Genomic DNA, 20211 nt, shown 5'->3' with positions numbered 1-20211 from the left:
GAGACTGAGGTGGCTGTCGGTCTGCTGCAGAGGTGGTGTATAGCTGAAAAAGACAGTATATTTATAAAAAGAGTCAGGGTATTGAGAGACAATGGAAGCAGTTTGTGATTGGCAGATAGGGACAGTGAGATTCATGGTGAGGTTTTAGACTTAAAAAAGTCGCTCCGGAGTATAAGTTATCATTTTTAAGCTTACATTAATTTCAGTTTTTGTAGTATGACTTTATAAAACATGATCTTGAGAAGAGAAGAGGTGGTAATTAAACAACCAAACAACTATATTTTAATTTAAGATATCTGAAATGTTATAAACCACTGTCATCGATACATATGCCAAATTTTAAATATAAATATGTTTTTGGACTGAAAATATGTCGTAACGGGTGAGTGTAGCGGACCAAAGGATGCAGACTCGGGGAATATTTACAGGATTTATTGTAAGGATAGGACAAGTACAAACAGCGGGAGATCCGGAGGTGAGCAGGTGAACAGGTGAGCAGGAACACAGGAAACACAGGGACAGGGGACATGAAGGGACCACAGGACGACAGGCAGACCAGACGGGCGTAGGGCAGAGCAGGCAGGAGACATCCAGGACCGGAGCACAACAAGAACACAGGGACGACAGGAACGCAGGCAGGAAAGAAGGGACACGACAATGATCTCGCGCTGAGTCTCTTCTCCCAGCTCCTTTTATGCACAGCAGGTGTGTTAATTGCGCTGATGGGCTGCAGGTGTGCGCAGGAGGAGCCAGGAGCCCAGCCCAAATCTGGCAGGTGAGGGAGGGAAAGAGCAGGACAGGAGTAAAACCAGGAGCGGACAGTGCGGATCATGACAGTACCCCCCCCCTAAGGGCCACCTCCTGGTGGCCCAAAAATTGATACGGGTGGGCGGAGGGGAGCCGGACGGAATGTAGGGCCCCATTAGACTCTTACTGTTCTCAGTCCATTGCAGCTGCTAACACTAATGACCACATGGGGAATGTTTACAATGAATTCATTGAAAGAGATATTCTTGATTTAATGGGTGATACCTCAAGGCAAGGCAAGTTCATACACAAAGTAATTCAAAGTGCTTTACAGGATAAGAAAGACATTAAAATCACAATACAACAAATAAAAACATAAACAATCATAATAACATGAACATTAAAAGAGACGAGTGAATAAGAATAAAAACCTTTCAGTCATATGCACAGCTGAACAGAACCGTTTTGTGCCTGGATTTAAACATTGTCAAAGTAGAGGCCTGTCTCCCATCTTCAGGAAGATTGTTCCAGGTTTTACCTGCAGAAAACTTAAACACTGATTCCCCCGGCCCCTGAGCTCAGTGTGTGTGAGATGGTTCATATGGCCAAAGAAGAGTTAAAGAGCACGGACGACCATGATGAGTTTTATTGTTGTTTTATATTGTTTTATGGCAATGCAGATTTTAATTACTTTATTTTATGGCAGGACCATGTGAGGATTTTTATCGTGTTGTTGACCTGTGGTGACTGTGGACTGTGTGTGTATTATATTAAAGTATTATTGTCTTTGTCATTTTATATTTTTTGTTTTACGGTGATGTGCATTGATCCCTGCTGTCCTTGTTAGTTTAGTTACATTTTGAGTTTATTTCCTGTTATTCCGCCCCCTGTTAGTGACTTCTGTGCTAACCTGATGTGCATTTGTAAAGGCAGACTAAGTGCTGTATTTCTTTTTGTTTGTTTGTCTCTGTAGTCACCTCCCCCTCAAATACTGAAAGTCGATGTATAGAAACTTAATGGGACCTGATCGTTTGCAGTACATTGTTACAGTTGCTGTGTTTAGAGTGTTTATTTCTACCCAACTGACTGAGCCTTTATGGTTTTGGTTTTGTGGGTTTGCCCGCTGTACATAAAGTCTTAATTTATGGTTGTCAATTATCTATCTCTGACTGACAGTACATTTAAATAACGTTAACTTTATTTGTGGTTTCTGATCCATGAGTCTATCATCTCAGTTTATAACATTTAGCAAAGGAGTTTTAATAGCCACAAGTTGATTTAGTGATCAACAGAAAGAGCTCACAATTAGGCTGTTTTCACACTGCCACACATTAGGACGAGGTAAAAGAGCCGTCACTCTGAGAGTGGTGCACTTGGGCATTCTGCCTCACAGTAAATGAGGGCTCAGAGCGGCTCCTCTTGCATGGCCGATCTCAGGCCAACCTATGCTGTCTGTGGTGCAAATAAAGGTCCTCGAAATTGGGTATAAAGCACTTTGATCACGTATATTTATATGAATGGGTGCAGCAGAGCCACTGTTTGACATGTTCATCTGATGAGGTTTGGATCAACTTAATATCAGAGACACTTCTCCTCCTGCTTGTCTGCACAGATAAGCTTGGGTCTCCTTTTTTTTTTGCAGAATCGTTAGTAATTTAATAGTAGTCTAATCTGCCCTATGCACTTTAAAGTACCCATATGCTTTGGTGGCTTTTAATAAACCATACTGTTGTCCTCTTGATTTGTTTATTTCATGTTTTTTCTTCATTCCCGATGCTGACAGCAGAAAGAGCTCAAACTCCTAAATTCCTCATTGGAAATGTAAGTGTAGTTTATAAAGTATATTTTACAAATGCAGACATTATTAAGTTAGAACATGTGAAATACTTAACACAAAGTGATCGAAATCATGTTTAAAAGAGAATTAAAGCCACAGGAATACATCATAAGAGTTTTTTTTTAAGGAAATAGGCAAATATTTGCTAGTATAGAAATAGATTTGCAGAGACAGCAGTGGATGTGAAGGGCAGTGTGTGATCCTTTATAAAGTGTACGAACTGTTCTGTGCTAATTATGAGCAGATTGTGGCGCTTGATGTGACATTAATCAGCTTCCAGGACATGTTTTTACACTGCGCAAAATTAATTAGGCCCATGACAAGATATAAATAAATGTATACAGTGCGTGGAATGACTAAAAGTACACAGGCCGACAGCTGAGAAAAATGGGTAAATGGGTAAATGCAGATATAGTAGTTGCAGTAAACACGTGGTAAAGTAGAATTAATAGAGCGACAGTAACTTAAAAGTTAATAATAAACAATAAAAACAAAACAAAAAATAGAGGAGACATGAGAAAAATTGTCTTCTGTAAACTTTTTAATTATGTAAAATAATGATCTATGTGTAACAAACTACAACAAGAAACAAATCACTATATACATTTTCTTCCACTTATCCAGGGCCGGGTCGCAGGGGGGCAGTAGGGACTTCCAGACTTCTTCACAACAGACACTTTCTCCAACTCCGCCAATAGGACACCACGGCATTTTCCAGTCCCTACAGTGTGTCCTTGGTCTCCTTCCGGTGGGACATGCCTGGTACACCTCTCCAGGGAGGCGTCCAGGAGGTACCCAGAATAGATGCCCGATAGATGCCCAACCTTGCAGAAGAAACTCATTTTGACAGCTTGAATCCGTGATCTTGTCCTTTCGGTCATTACCCAAAGTTCATGACCATAGGTGAGGCTAAGAACATGGATTGAGTGGTAAATCGAGAGCTTTGTCTTTCAAACTTTTAAGCAATAATCAATAAATGAGTCCTGGAGAATTATTATAAACTTGCACTGCCCGGTAATGATTCGTGACTATGCAACAATTGAGCTCACATGCTTTCGTTTCGCAACAATGAATAGTTTTAGCTTGTTTGAAGTAGTAGCTTCATGTAACTTTGTCCACATTACCTTGCTTCAAAATGATTCATATGCTGACGTCAAAAAACAAAATATAAAATGTTGAGTATTGTTGTGTTTTGCAGTTGTCTGCTCTTGATGTGATGTTTTTCAGTTCTTTGCAAGAGAATGGTTGCTTTGAAGTCAGAATAAAAAAAAAAAATTAAGACTGATGTGACTAAGATGTGAGTCTGGCCACGTCTCCCCGAGCTCAGAGAGGCGTGATTGACAGGTGGATCAACCAGTCGAGGATACGCATGGTCTGTCCTGATCACAATAAATATGGTAGCTCATGAGGAAAAAAGACAGGAATATAATATCACTAACTCTAAACTCTGAATAGAAGGTGAGAGAAATGAAAAACAAAATTGCCACCTAGATTTAACTAAGGAAATACGTTGGGGTTGCTGCAGTTGGTCAGGTCTAGAATCAGCAACAGTCTGTGCTCAAAGAATGAGGTCAGCTGACACCTGAATATACTGAATGACCAGGTTATTCCATCAATGGATTTTTTTTCTTCCCTCATGGCACAGGCATATTCCAAGATGACAATGCCAGGATTCATCGGGCTCAAATTGTGAAAGAGTGGTTCAGGGAGCATGAGACATAATTTTCACACATGGATTGGCCACCACAGAGTCCAGACCTTAAACCCATTGAGAATCTTTGGCATGTGCTGAAGACGGTTTTGTGCAGCGGTCAAACTCTACCGTCATCAATGCAAGATATGCAAGAATGCAAGATGCATAAAATAAATCCTGTGACATTGCAGAAGCTTATCGAAACAATGCCACAGTGAATGCATGCCCTAATCAAAGCTAAAGCTGGTCCAACCAAATATTAGAGTGTGTGACAGGACAGAATCTGACTCGGGCTGCGACGGAGAAAGTGATGACCGGACTGATATCCCTCTATATGAAAAATACAGAGATATAATTTTGGAGTACAAGAAAAAAAAATAGTAAGGCCTGATTTATTTATATATATATACATATGTTTTGCTATACTGGGAAAAAAATAAATAAATAAATAAATGAAACATAAAATAAAGGTCATTTCATATCTTAGCCTGTTTAGCACAGTGTCTTCATTCTAAGTCAACAGCTCGGTCCACTGTGTATGCGTGCCTGTCTTTATAAAACATTGGCTGAAGCAGAGAGGAAGCAGCTGTTCAGATAAGCGGACAACATCTGATTTGATTTAGGTATAATGTTTCTTTAATGAATTCATCTCTCTCCAACGTGACTCATACTGTTCTCATCTCATCACAGCTGCTATCAATAATGACCATAGGAAGAGTCTCAGAAATAGTTTTAGCCACTCACACCTAGCCATTTATTTGTGTTTTATAATGTTGTTTCCTTACCAAAAATATATAAGAGCTGTGTTTTGTAATCCTGGCAAATTCGCACTACTACTTAAAGTGCCAGTACCTGATTCTTTCCCGTGTAAAGTTTTTCTTGTCCCAGTACAGATATATTAGATAAGCAGCTCTTGAGGTCAAAATAAGTCAGCTATGTGGTGTCTACATCTAATTATAAAGCATTATATTGTCCAAAAATCAGACACTTTATGGTTAGCATTCATATTATTGGTTTTATCGTGCTGGCCCAACTCCGTTCTGGTCTCTGAAAGCTGTGAAAAGCGCTTATAAACTCATCAAGGTGAATTAGGATGCTCAGAATGTATAGGATAAGTGAGGAATAAATAGAGATGCATTTAAGTACCCATTTAAAAATGTACTTTGTTAGAAAAAGTGTTGTTAATTTGTTAAAGTGTAAGTACTGATGAAAAAATCACACATATTTTGATGAACAGTACAAAATACAATACAAATCTTAATTTTCTTTTCTTTGTTTGCTCAAAGCCGAAGTTTGAACTCAAAAAATTTAGTCAGGATGTTACCACAAACATGGTAAAAATAACACCTAAAATCATATGAAAAGGTACTTTACTTTTCAATCCAGTTGAAAAATGTAGTGGAATAGAAAGTACAGATACAGTTGAAACCTTATCCTTAAGCCACTTTGTAACCACTTTGGCAGTATGCGTCGCATTACTGTCCATTTGCACCCAAGCTTTAACTTCCTGGCTGATGTCTTGAGGTGTTTCAAATGTAGTTAAGTAAAAGTAAAAAGCATCCACTGTAAAACTGACTTAAGTAAAGAACAGATATCTTAAAATTCTGCATAAGTACAGTACTTTACAACTTGTACTTCGTTACCTTCCACCGCTGCCCATAACCATCTGTATCTTATAAGCCCTATGCCTTCCTCTTCACTCCCATTGGTACATAACATTACAATATGAGTTATGGTGGAAGTGTGCATCTTTTGAATTTTTGTGTGGTTACATTGAACAGTCTCCTGAGGATAAAAGATGATGTATTTATCTTGGTCTTGTCATAACTGCAGTATAAATCAATAGTGTTAAGCGCATAGGTTCAATGTCCACACACATAAATTAGATACTTTTTTTTACTGTCTGGGAGGAGGGTAGCCTCGTACCAGCCTCTAACCCAGCTAATGAGAGCAGCTGTCGTTCAACTGCAACAACTGACCTATTTTATTCAAACTGTTTATGATTACTTAAAGCCCTACTGCATTCATTTCTGGTGCCAGGTACGCCACCATGTCTCTTTTAGCTGCATAAAACTGGAACACTGACTCCCGATGTTTAGTACTGTGTTAATACCTTGTTTTTAGTAACTTTAGCCAAATTGCATCAAAAATAAAAGTTGAAATTCTCAACTTTGTGAAAATATCAGACCACTACACATTGTCTCTGTCTAATTAGAAGGCATTTTATTTTTTGTAAATTTATAAGAGCCATATGAGTCCGTATATATAAGTGATTGGCTTTGCAAGTGGTCCAACTGTGCTTCACTTTTCCTGTTCTAACGCTGTGTTAGAGGCCAAAAAAAAAAAACATGCACGTGAACACTAGTGAAAGAGTTTGTGAGAGCTCGGAACAAGTTACACTGAAATATCTAATCCCTCTTTTTCACAGTTTGAAAATCAGGTACCCTTTATCTTTAAGTAGTTTTCGTACCACATACTATTTGAAGCTAAGTATCTTTTGTCCATTGCATGGTTCACCTCTGTACTGTTTGCCTGGGATCCAGAATACACACTTCTTCAATACTTTATGAAGATGTGAGTCTGGTCATTGGTGAACCTCATATCTCAGACTCATAAAAAATGCAGAGATATCATTCCGGATTTGACAGCTAACTTTACTGTATCAATAAAGTGCAATATAATAATTCGACACCACTGAACTTTCATAACATTTTGTCATAACATCTTACCAAACACACAGTTACCATCTTACCTTTCCACTTTTTCCTGGATTTGTTGGCGCATATATGGGTGTCAGTTCTTCTCAAACTGCAGTCTGAGAGGCAGACTTCCATCATGCTGTCTTTACCAGTGGATTTCTCAGAAGCACCTCTCCTTTTCTCGGTAAAGGCACAACTTCCTCAATCCCCAATTGATGAAATCTCCCATTGAGCTTATAACTCCCGGCCCTTACCAAAATTGCCTTCTTAGACAGATGCTACGAGCTGGAGCCACTGTCCATTGCCCTGAACTTAACAAGCTGTGTGAGAGAGCGTTTCAGAGTGGGTGTCATTGGCTATACGGTGCAGTGAGGAGTTTGCCAATTTGACACTGCCTGGGATGAATTCAGAGGTGAGAAAGAAAAGTGTTAGTCATAGGTCATGTTTCCCGATTCATAGTCGTATAAAAGTGGATTTTCTGTATATAATGATAAGTGTTAAAGGTCAGTAGTTAAATTAAGTTGTAATTATTGCATGGTAAAGCAGTGGAAACTTAAAGAGCGTATATAACACTTATTAGACAACAAATTTACATCCCCATGTTACTGTTTATTGTTTTGAAAATACTATATTCTCAGAAAGCATTGTTGTAAAATGTATAATTTGTTGTTTTTGAAGTCCCCCCACCTTGGCTCCACATGCTAAATCACTCCCCTTTCAGAGCGCAATCACATTACAACCAGCGTGCATCCTGCTAAGGAAGCTATAGCAAATCGTATTAGGTTTGTGAAGTTGTAGTGTATTGTTTTGTATGAGTTATGTAGGCTTGTGGACCACTTCAGGCATGTTTTTGATGAGGGGACAACATTATACCATGGTAAAAAGCTCAAAAACTAATGCCCTCTCTTTAAGTACCCGAACTTTATATTTTTAATAGCGTAAACATTGGTGCTGCCATTTGCTTGTCTGTCTTTCACATATAAGTTTTTGTGCTATTTTGTGGAACATTTTAGGCAAAGAAAAAACATCTCCAGACCAGAAGGTAGCACATACTTCACCAGACATTAGCAGAGACCCTTTAAAAACAAACATTTAATTGAAATAATAATGCATAATGCAGAAATATGGTTGGCCTGGTTAGTAAACCACTAGGAATATCAAGTGCCGCAGAGGGACGCCATTGGCAAAATCTGACTTTCTGTCATTTGGCAAGACACTTCACCCACATTGCCTAGTATGAAAGGTGTGTGAGTGAGTATTGGTGGTGGGAGGGAGCGGTGGGGCAGACTGGCAGCCTCGCTTCTGTCAGTCTAGCCCAGGGCAATAATCATAATAGTATATTACCACCGCCGAGTGTGGAGTGAATGAATAATAAGCTGTAAAGCGTCTTTGAGTTTCCAAAACGCTTTAAGTTTACACATAACTGCTTTAGTCACTTAGTTCAAGTTTAGATTGCTTGCTTCTTATGCCGTACAGTATACTCTGTAGTGGTTATCAATGCATTTATTCCATATGTCTAGACTTGTGTTAAGGCATAGTGTCGGTCAATGTAACTGCATTGACTGCTCACTGCCTCTGGCCTTTTATTGATGCTACATACTTCTCTTTTTTGAGACTTTCAGAAAAGGTTAGTAAAGGTTAAATATATAGTTTCATTGAGTCATTGTAAAATCAAAATGACATTCTGTCTTCTGTATGATGAAGCATGATTACATTTTTGACAATTGAAAATTCAACTGATGTAATATTGAAAACATAAAGCTTTTGTCACCTATGTCACAGTGAGGATAGTAAGTACAAACCTTAATGTACTCTAATGCCTATATCACTCAAGACATGTTAAAGTAAAACTATGGTGCTAGAAAATTATTTTAGCCCTTTATGCACATTCAGTAACCGCTAGCTACAGTACACTGAAACTAACTCACCAGTTAGCGCCTCTCTTCAGATAAATATAAGTCAGTGTCCACCAGTGAACTGACCAGAACTGAAGAAGCGGCTTGGATGAGGAGCTAAACGTCTTCACTCCCACAACTTTTTCCTCAGTTGATATATTTGAATTTTCCTTTTACTATGGATCATATCTGGACAATTTAGGGATTACACAGACATTCAGATGGACTTCAGCCTGCCCACTTTTCCCCCGCCTTTTCCCTGGCTGGGCTTGTGGGCCATGGGGAAAGGCCCGGTCACCAGGTGCTCACTGCCGAGCACCCACCCCAGGCCTGGCCCCAGGGTGGGGCCCCAGTAATGCCAGTCCGGGCGATGTAACTGGCCTTGTTGTATTACTCCTCATGTGGGGCTTCTGAACCGCTCTTGTGTCAAGTCCGTACATTTCAATCTTTGCCTTCTGTTGTGTTGACATTTGTAGCCTTTAAGTCACCCACAGCACTTGCGCTGTCCATCTCATAGACCCTATCGTCTTCTAGACTATATGCCCTTTAACCTTTTGCTTGGCCTGACCTCCACGTAAACCCTTGCCCTCGTCTTGTCCCACAGAATGCAGCTGGCTCTGACACAAATGAATGCAGCCCAAAATAAAAACTCATTTGCAGAGTCCCAATCATTTCTACTCACTTCGGTGGCACTATTGTCTTATGGGGTCAGCTAATCTGGCACAAGCAGAAATGGGCAATTATCTAATGCCTTGGCTGTCTATAACTGAATGCAGAGAGAGGAGTGTGGGTCAGAACAGGTCAAGCTATTTCTTGTGAGGCGGCCGGGTCACTTGTTGACAGTTACTATATGGGGATCAGAGACAGCTCTTATGAATAGTTTATTATTCGTTGGTATAATGACGTTGTGTTTGATACTGCTGATGTGTCCTACTTTTGTGCACCTAAGGGAGAATCAGATTTATGTACTGTATTTACTGCAAGTTCATTGTCAGTTTAAGTCTTGATTTTAAAAGCTTTTATAGTGTAGAACCAGTGTTTAGCTTAATTTGGTAGCATCCTAGCATATTTGCCTTGTCTACATAGAGAAATAGTTGTGTATTCAACCTTTTCTTCAATTCCACTGGGGCAGCCTGTCAGGGGTAAGATTGGTTGGAAATTCTTACAGATTTTTACAGCCAAAAAAAAAAAAAAACACAAACTGCCTAATCTTGACTCTTTCCTATTCTCCCCAAAACCTTGAACAATCTTTCAAGATTTCAACAGGCTAACAATTTTACGGATGGATAAATGGTAACTGTATCTTTTCAAATAATTTCAATGAGTTGACAGTTCCGTAAACAGCCTTTTATTGACATGTATTAAATTACTATAACTGTCTTTGAGAAACAGATATTTCAACATGGACTCAGACAGACACACAGAGAAAAGTATTAGTAAGCTTTATTGAATCGTCTTTGGTGCTCAGTCCCCGACAGAAGACATTGTGATGAAGGACGTGGCTGGTTAGATGATGTTTAGGAGATGTCTTTCCCCAAAAGAAAGGAGGTGTTGGGGTCTGAACTGAGAACTGAGGGAACTTACTAAATGAGAAGCAGCCTAAACGGTGAATGATGGTAGAGGATGAACTGGCAGCGGTTGCAGGGAAGTTATTGCCTTGAAAACGTCAAAGCGGGGTGAGCTGGGGCAGATACATAGCCAAAGAAATGCATACCAGTAGAAGTGAGTAGAAAAGCTTGAGGCTTGCCAAACTGGGAATGTGGAGCTTAAGATGAGAGAACGGAGAGGGCCAAGGAGATGAGCATGCCCGGCTGGGAGCAGAACGTAGAGACAAGGGAGGCAATGCAAAAGATGGATACAGCAAGCAGGAATGACTGGTAGAATCACATGAGGAGCATGAAACTGCCCGAGTCAGCATGATCGGGATGTCCGTATCGAAGATAGACCACACATTTGGATGCAAAAGCTTTTTGGTATTGTGCCTATATGTTAAATTTAAAAGTCACTAAGAATTCCTCAATGGAGGCAGGGATCAAAATACTTGAACGCCACTGTGAGTTCAACCGAGGATGTGATCTGCTTGTCTGCCTCAAGGGGAGGGGAGGATGAGAGACACGAGGTTAACATGGCTACCCTGTAAGATCTTAGACTGCAGCCTGAGGAAGCTGTTTGCGTGCATGGGTGTGTACGGCCTAGAAAGAGAGTGTCTGGGACAGGTGGCACTGAGGGAGAAGGAGGAGGGCTCAGGCAGAGGATCTGGAGCAGATGGAGCGCGCAGCGGCGGAGCCACGAAGTGAATGGGATCAGCCCCCAAAAGGCAAGAGTTGAGAGCGGTGACAGCATGGTGCAGAGCCTGGATAGCGGAGAGGAGAGGATTCTGAATCTGTGAGGCAGTGGGAGCCGGAGGAGGAGCAACGTTGACGGACAGGAGAAGAAGCTAGGATGTGGAGGTGACCACAGCGATAGGAGCTGCAGTGGCAAAAGCCAGAGCATGTGCGGAGATCAAGGGATCGCTGCAGCGGTGATGCTTGGCGGGGTAAACAATAGTTTTCTTTGTCCTCTTGCACCTCTGGAGAACAGCTGGAGGAGTGGAGTTGATGAGAGTAGGAGACAATTCACCGTAAGGGGGGAAGGCAGTGAGCTGGCTTGGCTGCACTGGATCGAGGCCCGAGCTCAGAGAGCCGAGCGCAGATGGGGTGTCAGCCCGGATACCCAGGCATGTGCTGTTCTGAGCTGGGCGGTCCAGTAGGGAGTGAGAGCCCCCATCAAATTGCAAAAGGAGACCTGTGGGGTCATCAGAATTGAAATCCAACTACAAGTACTCATGAAAGCACGGCGCAAACTGAAGCAGCTGTGCGTCTGTAATAGAAGTTTAAGTTGAGCAGACTGGGCTCTGATTGAAAGAAGAGGAGGTGGGGCGAGCAGCGGGAAGGAGTGTGGTTAACAAGGCTGAGGAGCAGGTAAACTCTGGAGAATTGGTGGGGTAGATGGGAGCACAGTTAGGTCTTTCAGGTTGAGCAGGCCAGAGATTGTTATTTTAACAGCAGCATATTAACAGTACACTACCTGATTCACGGAGGAAAAAAACAAATTTTATTACATGAAAAATAAAACACCTGGTTTAGCCCTAATTTAGTCTTATAAATAGTCCACTTTTTAGATCAAGTCGTACTTACAAAGGCGCATCTTTTATTTGGACGTACTTGTTATGAAGGTTTGAAAGCCTTTGTACTATGCCTTTCTAAATGTACAAGTGATGATTTTTTACCATACATTTTGTGTTGACAGAGAGACAGACAGGTCCATTACCCTTCATTGTCTTTGTGCGAGTCTGATCTGGGGCCAGCAGACTCTCTCGCTCAGTGTGGGGCCCTGGCACATGCAGAGCCGCTCAGAGCTGCACTTTGCACCTTGTTCTGTCACTGAAGCCCAGTGTGCAACAACAAACCTGGACACCTCAGCTCTTAATCTGCTTATAAGAGGACAAGGGCACCGCAACACCTTAACACATTTCACCCAAACACACACTCATATACAGACTGATTAACAAGGCAACATGCTGAGTGGCATTATGTGAGGTATCACTGGTAATGACTGAGTTTTGTAAATGTATATGTTTAGATAGATGTTTTTTATTTATTTATTTATGTATTTATTTTTTACCTATACATAGCCTCCCATTAGCTTTTACTGTCGAAGATACTGTATCTATATATTTGTTTTTGACTTTTATGTAAAACACATTTAAATATAGCTGAAGTTGTATTTAAATGTGGTGTTTACATACAGTACATTTGAATTGAATTGTATCTAACCTACACTCTTACTGTAAAAAAAATGGCCTGTATATGGACAGGCCATGCCTCATGTGAAAGCTGAAAGCCTTATATTTTGACTTATTCTCATTTGACTTAACAGTATTCAGCCAAATGTGAAATATCCTAAAAGAGTCTCCTATGCCTGAATAACAAACGACATTGGCCCTTGATTTCTGCAAAAAAAAAAAACCTGTTCTAAAGAGGATAAATACAGACTATCTCTCTGCATTTTGCTCATTTGTACAAGCAGCTCTAGCCTCATTCTGATGTCAAAGATTGGAAAAATATGCCAAGAAAATCATTCCGCGATGGAAATAATACAGTTTTGCCCACGCATGCCAATTTTCCTTGATCCTAATCCACTATAGTTCTCAGATCTCTGTATTGATTTTCTTTTGCCTTTAAAACTGGAGCTGCTATGTCATTAAGTTAATCATTGGTGAGTCTAACCTACACTCTTACTGTAAAAAAAAAAATAAAATTAATAAATAAAAAATACAAAATAGTCTCTCAATCATAAATGAACTGCATATAGAGGACACATATGAGATCTCATCCTCACTATATGTACAGACTGTGCCTCATGTGAAGCTCCAGAATTCACTCACTGAGCTGCAGAGGCCGCACTAGCACTGATTCATGATCGGCTGCATATGCTGGGGTTCAGATGGAGTTCAGTATTGTGATTTCTGATTGGATAATCATCTTAAGAATTAAAACACCAAATTAAAATATCAACAAAATGGTCATTATGTTTATTTCTCAAAAACGTACATATTGTTCCTTTAAGCTGGGACATTCTCCCTGTATCTAGGTGGGTTTCCTTGATCCTTCAAAAATTACATAATGGAGATTGGTTTCTGGATGCTGAACTCTGGTCACACACTGCTAAAGAAATGTTAACAGATAGGTCAGATGCAAAGGACATGTTCAAATCTACAAATACAAAAAAGTACATACAATTAGCTTTCTTTTTACAGTTTTTAAGCGTAATGAATGAAGAAACATACAAAAACCCAGTCCACGTACTTGAATTCCTCTACAAAAGTCCTGGAACAGCTTGTTATAGAGTAGCTACCATTGAAAGGCCGTGTCTGTCTCACATGCATAAACACACATGGCCAAGTCTCTGTGTACAGCATACTAAACATGTCCTTTAACTTTACCCAAGCCTTCTGTCCTTCAGCCCTGTCCTCTGCGCAGCCCCCTCCTGCCCTCCCTCCATCACTCACCTTTCCTCCCCCAACTCATTCACTCTATCTTTCTCTCTCCTCTGTACATGACTATGTTACACACTGTTCCCTCATACTTGACCGTTTCTAGGTTTTTTGGAGGAACCTATTTGTGAAATTACAATGGGATATTCCTTAAGCTCAAGAACATTGCATTTACGAAGAAAAGTGATACAGTTTATAGTCATTTACTGATTAACTATTCAGGTTTATCTTAGGTTTAATAACGCTTTTAAATTTGGGTTGTATTCAGAACAAAAAAATAACTGTTGCACCTTGTGATGTCACTTCATCCATGTTTTTAAAGTCCATTTACAGCAGGAGTGTCAAACTCATTTTCACAAAGGGCCACATCAACAAAATGGTCGCTCTCAAAGGGCCAGATGTAACTAACTGTAAGATAAATGTCACTAAATGTAACCAAATTGAATGTAAAATAAATGCAACTACTTTTGAATCTTGTTAATTAGCCGTTTCTATATTTATTACTTATTCAAGTTATTGTATATGAATTTGCATAGATATGAAAAAATGGCTGTTTAACTGTGTATCTAATGATAAACTGACATACCTCATACCTTTTAATTTACCTTGTCACGGGCCACATAAAATGATGTTGTGGGCCGTATTTGGCCCATGGGCCTTGAGTTTGACACACGTGATTTACAGCTTCAAAAAACTCTGTCCGTGGAGATGTTATAGCTTGGCCCGAAATGTTCCAGTGTATGGCATCAAACGTACTCACAGCACTTATTTTATTGCAAAACATATTGAAAATACTCATTTATACAACTTGGTTTGGTGGGATCACCTGCTGTTCTCCATGGACATAGATAAGTTTAATGCTATATCGTGGAACATTTTTAAGACAAAACGATAACATCTGCATGGAGACAGAAGTCAGGTGGCGAACCCTCCAACAACGATGTAGCCCCTTAATTGTTTCAGTGCTCAAATTGCCTACACCAAGATTAACCTCAGCATTGAAGCTATAGCAACTATTGTTTTTTTAGCCTAATTTAACCTTCCCCATACCATTTTGTAAAGCAAAATAGGACTACGTTATTTTCACTTGTTCTCATTTGACATAACAGTATTCAGCCAAACGCAAAATATCATCAATAGAGTTTCGTATGCCTGAATAACACAGCATTGGCCCTTGACTTCTGCAAAATAACTTGTTCTAAAGAGAATAAATGGGGACTCTCTGCGTGCGGAAGGTCCTGTATTTTGCTCAATTTTACAAGCAGCTCTAGCCTCATCCTTATGTCAAAGATTGAAAAAAATATGCCAAGAAAATCATTTTAGCAATGGAAATAATACAGTTTTGTTAGCGTATGCCAATTTGCCTTGATCCCAATCCACTATAGAGACTATTCTCAGATCTCTGTATTGATTTTCTTTTACTTTTAAAACTGAAGCTGCTATGTCATTAAGTAAATCATTAGTGAGTCAATTCCATAAATTATTTTAACGGTAGATGTAGAATTGTAGAAAAAGGAGTAAAGTTTGAGTTTTCAGTTCAGTTTTTGGCAACTTTACTGCAAACCAAGAAATTCTGCAGCTCTCTGGTCAAGAATGCCTGAATCTAAATTTGTGCTACCTTCCGTGGCATCTGTATTGTCAAGTAGTTGGTGACATTCCATAAGACTACCCTAGCCAGGTGTCTCTGATTACAAACATCTGGCTGCAAGGGCGGAGTTTGAAGCGTGAATACCTCTTAGACCAATCACACTGTTCCTCATATGTCCTCCTCTTTCACTCCCTCTTTAGTCCGCAAGCAACGTCCAGTTTGACAGCTCTATTGGCCTGAGAATTTGAGAAAAGTTTTACCGCTAAAATCGAATATAAAGTAGGTTGATTTGCATAAAATGTGCTATGTTCATGTGCGACAATGAGTCAACACTGAACCGGTTCTCTGGGAGGCTTTAAAACGACTCTTATTTGCCCCCAAGTTTGGCAGTCCCATGCAAAATAATATGACCCGAATGACGATGACGGCACCAACGGCAACTTCCAGAATAAGGTGAATTTGAAATGTAGTTGTGGGCGGAGTTAAGGTGTTTAGTCCCACTTTAAGGTTAACTATATTGTCATTATATGTGAAGTCATTCTTACCATTTGGCTCATCCATGGGTAGCTTTCCCAGATCTTGACCTGCAAGAAGATGCTAGTGAGGAGCTTCCATGAGTTTCATAATAATGACAAATTAGGACTGTTGCCATAACGATTAACAATTCAAAAGTAAATCATATGTCTTTTGAATGGTAAAAAGACTCATCTAGCCTCATTCTCATAAAAGATTGAAAGGAAAAATCATTTTGCTATGGTAGGATACAGTTTTGTTATTGTGTACGTATGCTAATGTTTCTTGATCCTGATTCACTGTATTTATCATCTGTGGGCACATTTGCCTTCGTTTTGTCTGGGCTCATATGGTGGATGTCACTTAGGGTGAGGCAGTAGGCCTTAAGCAGGAGCCCGCGGAGGCCTAGAGGCACCAAGAGCCAAACATAGAAGAGAAACAAGCCATTTGTCGCTGACTTCACAACAAGGTTACAGCCAATGGGGGAAAAAATAGAAAAAAAAGAAAGGATGGCTTGCCGGCGGCTCATATACCCCCACAATAGCTTTTAAAATCAAGTTCTTTCATATTCCAAAAACAAGAATTGCCTTTGCCAGCCTCTCTCCCAGGCAAAGGTAGTGTAATGGAATGATTGACAACGTGGCCCTTCAGTATTTCCCTCATACCTGCCTCGCTCCCGAAATGACACCTTAAAAGCCTGAATTTTCTTATTAGGAACAATGCGACTATGAGATGTTTTTAAGCAATTGACTATATTTTGGAGTGATCCGGTAATGTGGCACTTTTGCTTGTGAATAATCATTTCGAAGGTTGACGCGTAGAGAAGATGGAGAGGTTTTATGGGCTAATTCAAAAAGCTTGGTTCTCAAATGCATCGTTTGTAAAACGGTATATTGATTTCCTAACGCACTTTTGAAGCGGTTAGACATCAGTACTCACACAGAATATATTTATTTAAAGACTACAATGTGCAATTACAACTTCCATATAAGACATTAGCATTGCAAATGATGTAATTCGGATGCCTCTTTTGTTATTGGTTTGGATTTTTTAAAAGGTTCTGGCGTAATAAATCTTGTACAGCTATGTGTTTCTGGACGAGCCCCCACTTTCTGACAATAGAGCTTAATATGTCCTTTAGATACTTTAAAAACAACTGTACCAATTTTTTTCCTATATCATTTGGTAAGTCCTTAGTAGCTTGAATTTCCCTGCCAAGAATGAATGTCTATCTATCCATTCATCTCCTGAGTCAATTCCAAAAGTTATTGTAGAACAGAGTTTGTTTTACCCCAGTAAATATTGGATAAGCAACTCTTGAGGTAAAATATGTCTGCTATGCACTCTCAACATGAAATTATAAAGCGTTTCATTGTGTGAGTATCAGGAAGTGTGCGGTTACCATGCAAGTTCCATGCATCCATCCATTTTCTTCCGCTTATCCAGGGCTGGGTTGAGTCTATACAGGGACTCTCAGACTTCCCTCACTCCAGACACATCCTCCAGCTCCTCCGGTGGGACCCCAAGATGTTCCCAGGCCAGCCGAGAGAAATAGTCCCTTCAGCATGTCCTAGATCGTCCAGGAGGAGACCCCGGGGAAGTCCCTAGCATGCAAGTTGTTGTTAGAATTACCGTGATGGCAAAACTCCACACTGGCCTCTGAAACCACTTAAAAACTCACTGTGGAGAATAATTAGGATACTCGGAAGTCATCTATGGGTACCTTCCCCAGATCTTGAACCTGCAAGAAGATGCAGGTGAGGAGTATAGCCAAAAGATTAGCATACCATGCTATTTGAAATGCCAAATGGAACAGGATCCCCTGGGAAATCTAGGCATAAAGAACTTGCATGGCTCAGGAATTGAACCTGGGACCCTCTTGCTGTGGGGGTGGAATGATAACACCAGTTACTCTGATGCTCCAAAGGGCCTTTCTCAGTTATCAACCATCAACAACCAAAAGCAAAAGGCAAAATTGCAAATGCTTTTATTTTTATTTTATTTCTAAATTAACCTTTATTTAACCAGGTAAATCCCACTGAGATTCAAAGATCTCCTTTTCAAAACAGAGTCCAGATCTGCGTTTATTCTAACCTTGAGAAGTGAACATTTGTTGTCCCTGACTGCTATACATAAATTCGAACTGCAATCAAAAATGTTCCACCCATCAACAACCTCCCTTGATGAAAAATATGACCTTACTCAAAACAAAGTTGTCACTGGCAGTAATAGCCTTGTTATTGTTTTTGCCCATTTTTGCATGACTAAATGAGTTGTGTTTGTGTCACTTCCTTTCAGTTTGTAAATTTAAAATCAGGTCACTGGTGTTGACAGTTCAATAACAGTTTTAGTCCAAAATTTTAGTCAGCTGACCAACTGAAACAGAGTCATTTTAAGTTCCACAAAAGGTATTAAGTCCTAGAATTTTCTTTAAGTGGACCTGTTATTGAGCATCATCATATGTCTTTATGGTGTTTATTAGGCCCACAAATATAATAATCCCTACAAAAGTAATAATAATTGAAAGAAGTTATTGCTCTAACCTGACTTTCACAATTGTCACCACCAAAAATTGAAGCTCTAAATGTGTACAATCCCATGTTTAGTGTAAATTGAGATGATCATGTAAAAGTTTCACCTTGAAGAGAAGATGACCACAGAATTCTCTCAAATAAAAGGGTATAGTTATTTCAATTTTACCCAGGAATTATTGTTGGCACACATCATCTTTAAAGTCTCTTGTAATGATAAATGCATTTGCAATTACCCCACTATATTTTGGTCTGAGTGTAGGAAACATGGAAAACATGTTGGTCACAATTATGGCTATATTTTTACATATAATAAATGTGTTATGGCTATATCAACTTTTTGAATTGGTTTATATCCTCCCTAAGGAAAAATCATGATATGGTGGATGAATGATGAAGGTCTGGAACTAGGTGATTACCCCTAAAAAAATTTAACTTGAGTTCCTTATTGTTATTGATCGGCTTGGTATAGACTTTGAGGGGGAGCTCTCCAGCAGGTTGTTCACCATACTGACCTGGTGGAGTCAGGTGACTCAGGTGACTTGGTAATGTGCACCACCATGCCTTTTCTATTGACCTCAGTCACTGAAAATGTAACTGCTAGCCTAACTGCTACAGGGACATCCAAGCTCATGTAGCTGTATCTGAGACAAGTCTGAAGAACATCCAAAGTCCTCTAAAACCAAACGTACAGAGAAAAGTCTGAAGAACATCTAGCGTCCTTTGGGACAAGTCCAAAGGCCATCCAATGTTCTCTAGCTGCTATACAAACAAGTCCAATGAGCATCCAATATCCTCTATCTGCTTTTGGGACAAGTCTGAGGAACATCTGAAGTCCTCTAGAACCTAGAGTAAAAACTGAAGAACATGCAATGCTATATCAAGGAAAGATACCTCCTACTGGGTTAGAGTAAAACATGCTTATTCCATCAGTAGTCACTGAGCAAGTCTATAGTAGCTTTAGAAACAAGTCTGAGAAACATCCGAGGTCCTCTATAACCTATATAGAGAATTCTAAAGAACAAAAACAGATTATAGCCTAGCTGCCCCTCATTTATACGTCAGAACAGCATCTTCATTTTAAGGAATAATTGCACGGAAAACAATACTTTTTTTAATGTTTCAAATGCCATTAAAAATAAATGTCTCTAGTATCTCAGCTCAATCTCAACTAATCAAAAAATTCTTATGGCACCTTTAATTCAAAACACAAGGTATTATCCCACTGATCACAATTGTGATCAACCATAAAAGTCACTTTTTCATTTCGACAATTTTGATACAAAGTAATGCTTGACCATTCCAAACTTCTACACATGTCACCTGAATTTCATAATTTCATTTTTGAGGGAAAAAATGGACATGGATGGATAATGGATTAACACACTATAGCATTGTAAAGATTTCAGAGCCAATACACTTGTTATCACATAAGACTGGAGTTAGGTAGGCCAATATTGCCAATATATAGCCTAATATTAACTTTAAGGTTAAGCAGATCATGCAACGCCTCTGCACAACTCCTTCTAAAAAATGACTACAGCCACTTAATATTCCTTCACTTTATGAAGAAAATACTACAAAGCAAACATCTCAGTCCAATGTTTGGACACCGTAAGCCCAACTCCCATTTTATTTATTTGTACATTTCCATTTTTAAGTTCTCATGAAAA

Source organism: Periophthalmus magnuspinnatus, chromosome 13 (assembly GCF_009829125.3).
Source record: "Periophthalmus magnuspinnatus isolate fPerMag1 chromosome 13, fPerMag1.2.pri, whole genome shotgun sequence".
NCBI lineage: Eukaryota > Metazoa > Chordata > Actinopteri > Gobiiformes > Gobiidae > Periophthalmus > Periophthalmus magnuspinnatus.
This window is presented reverse-complemented; position numbering follows the sequence as displayed.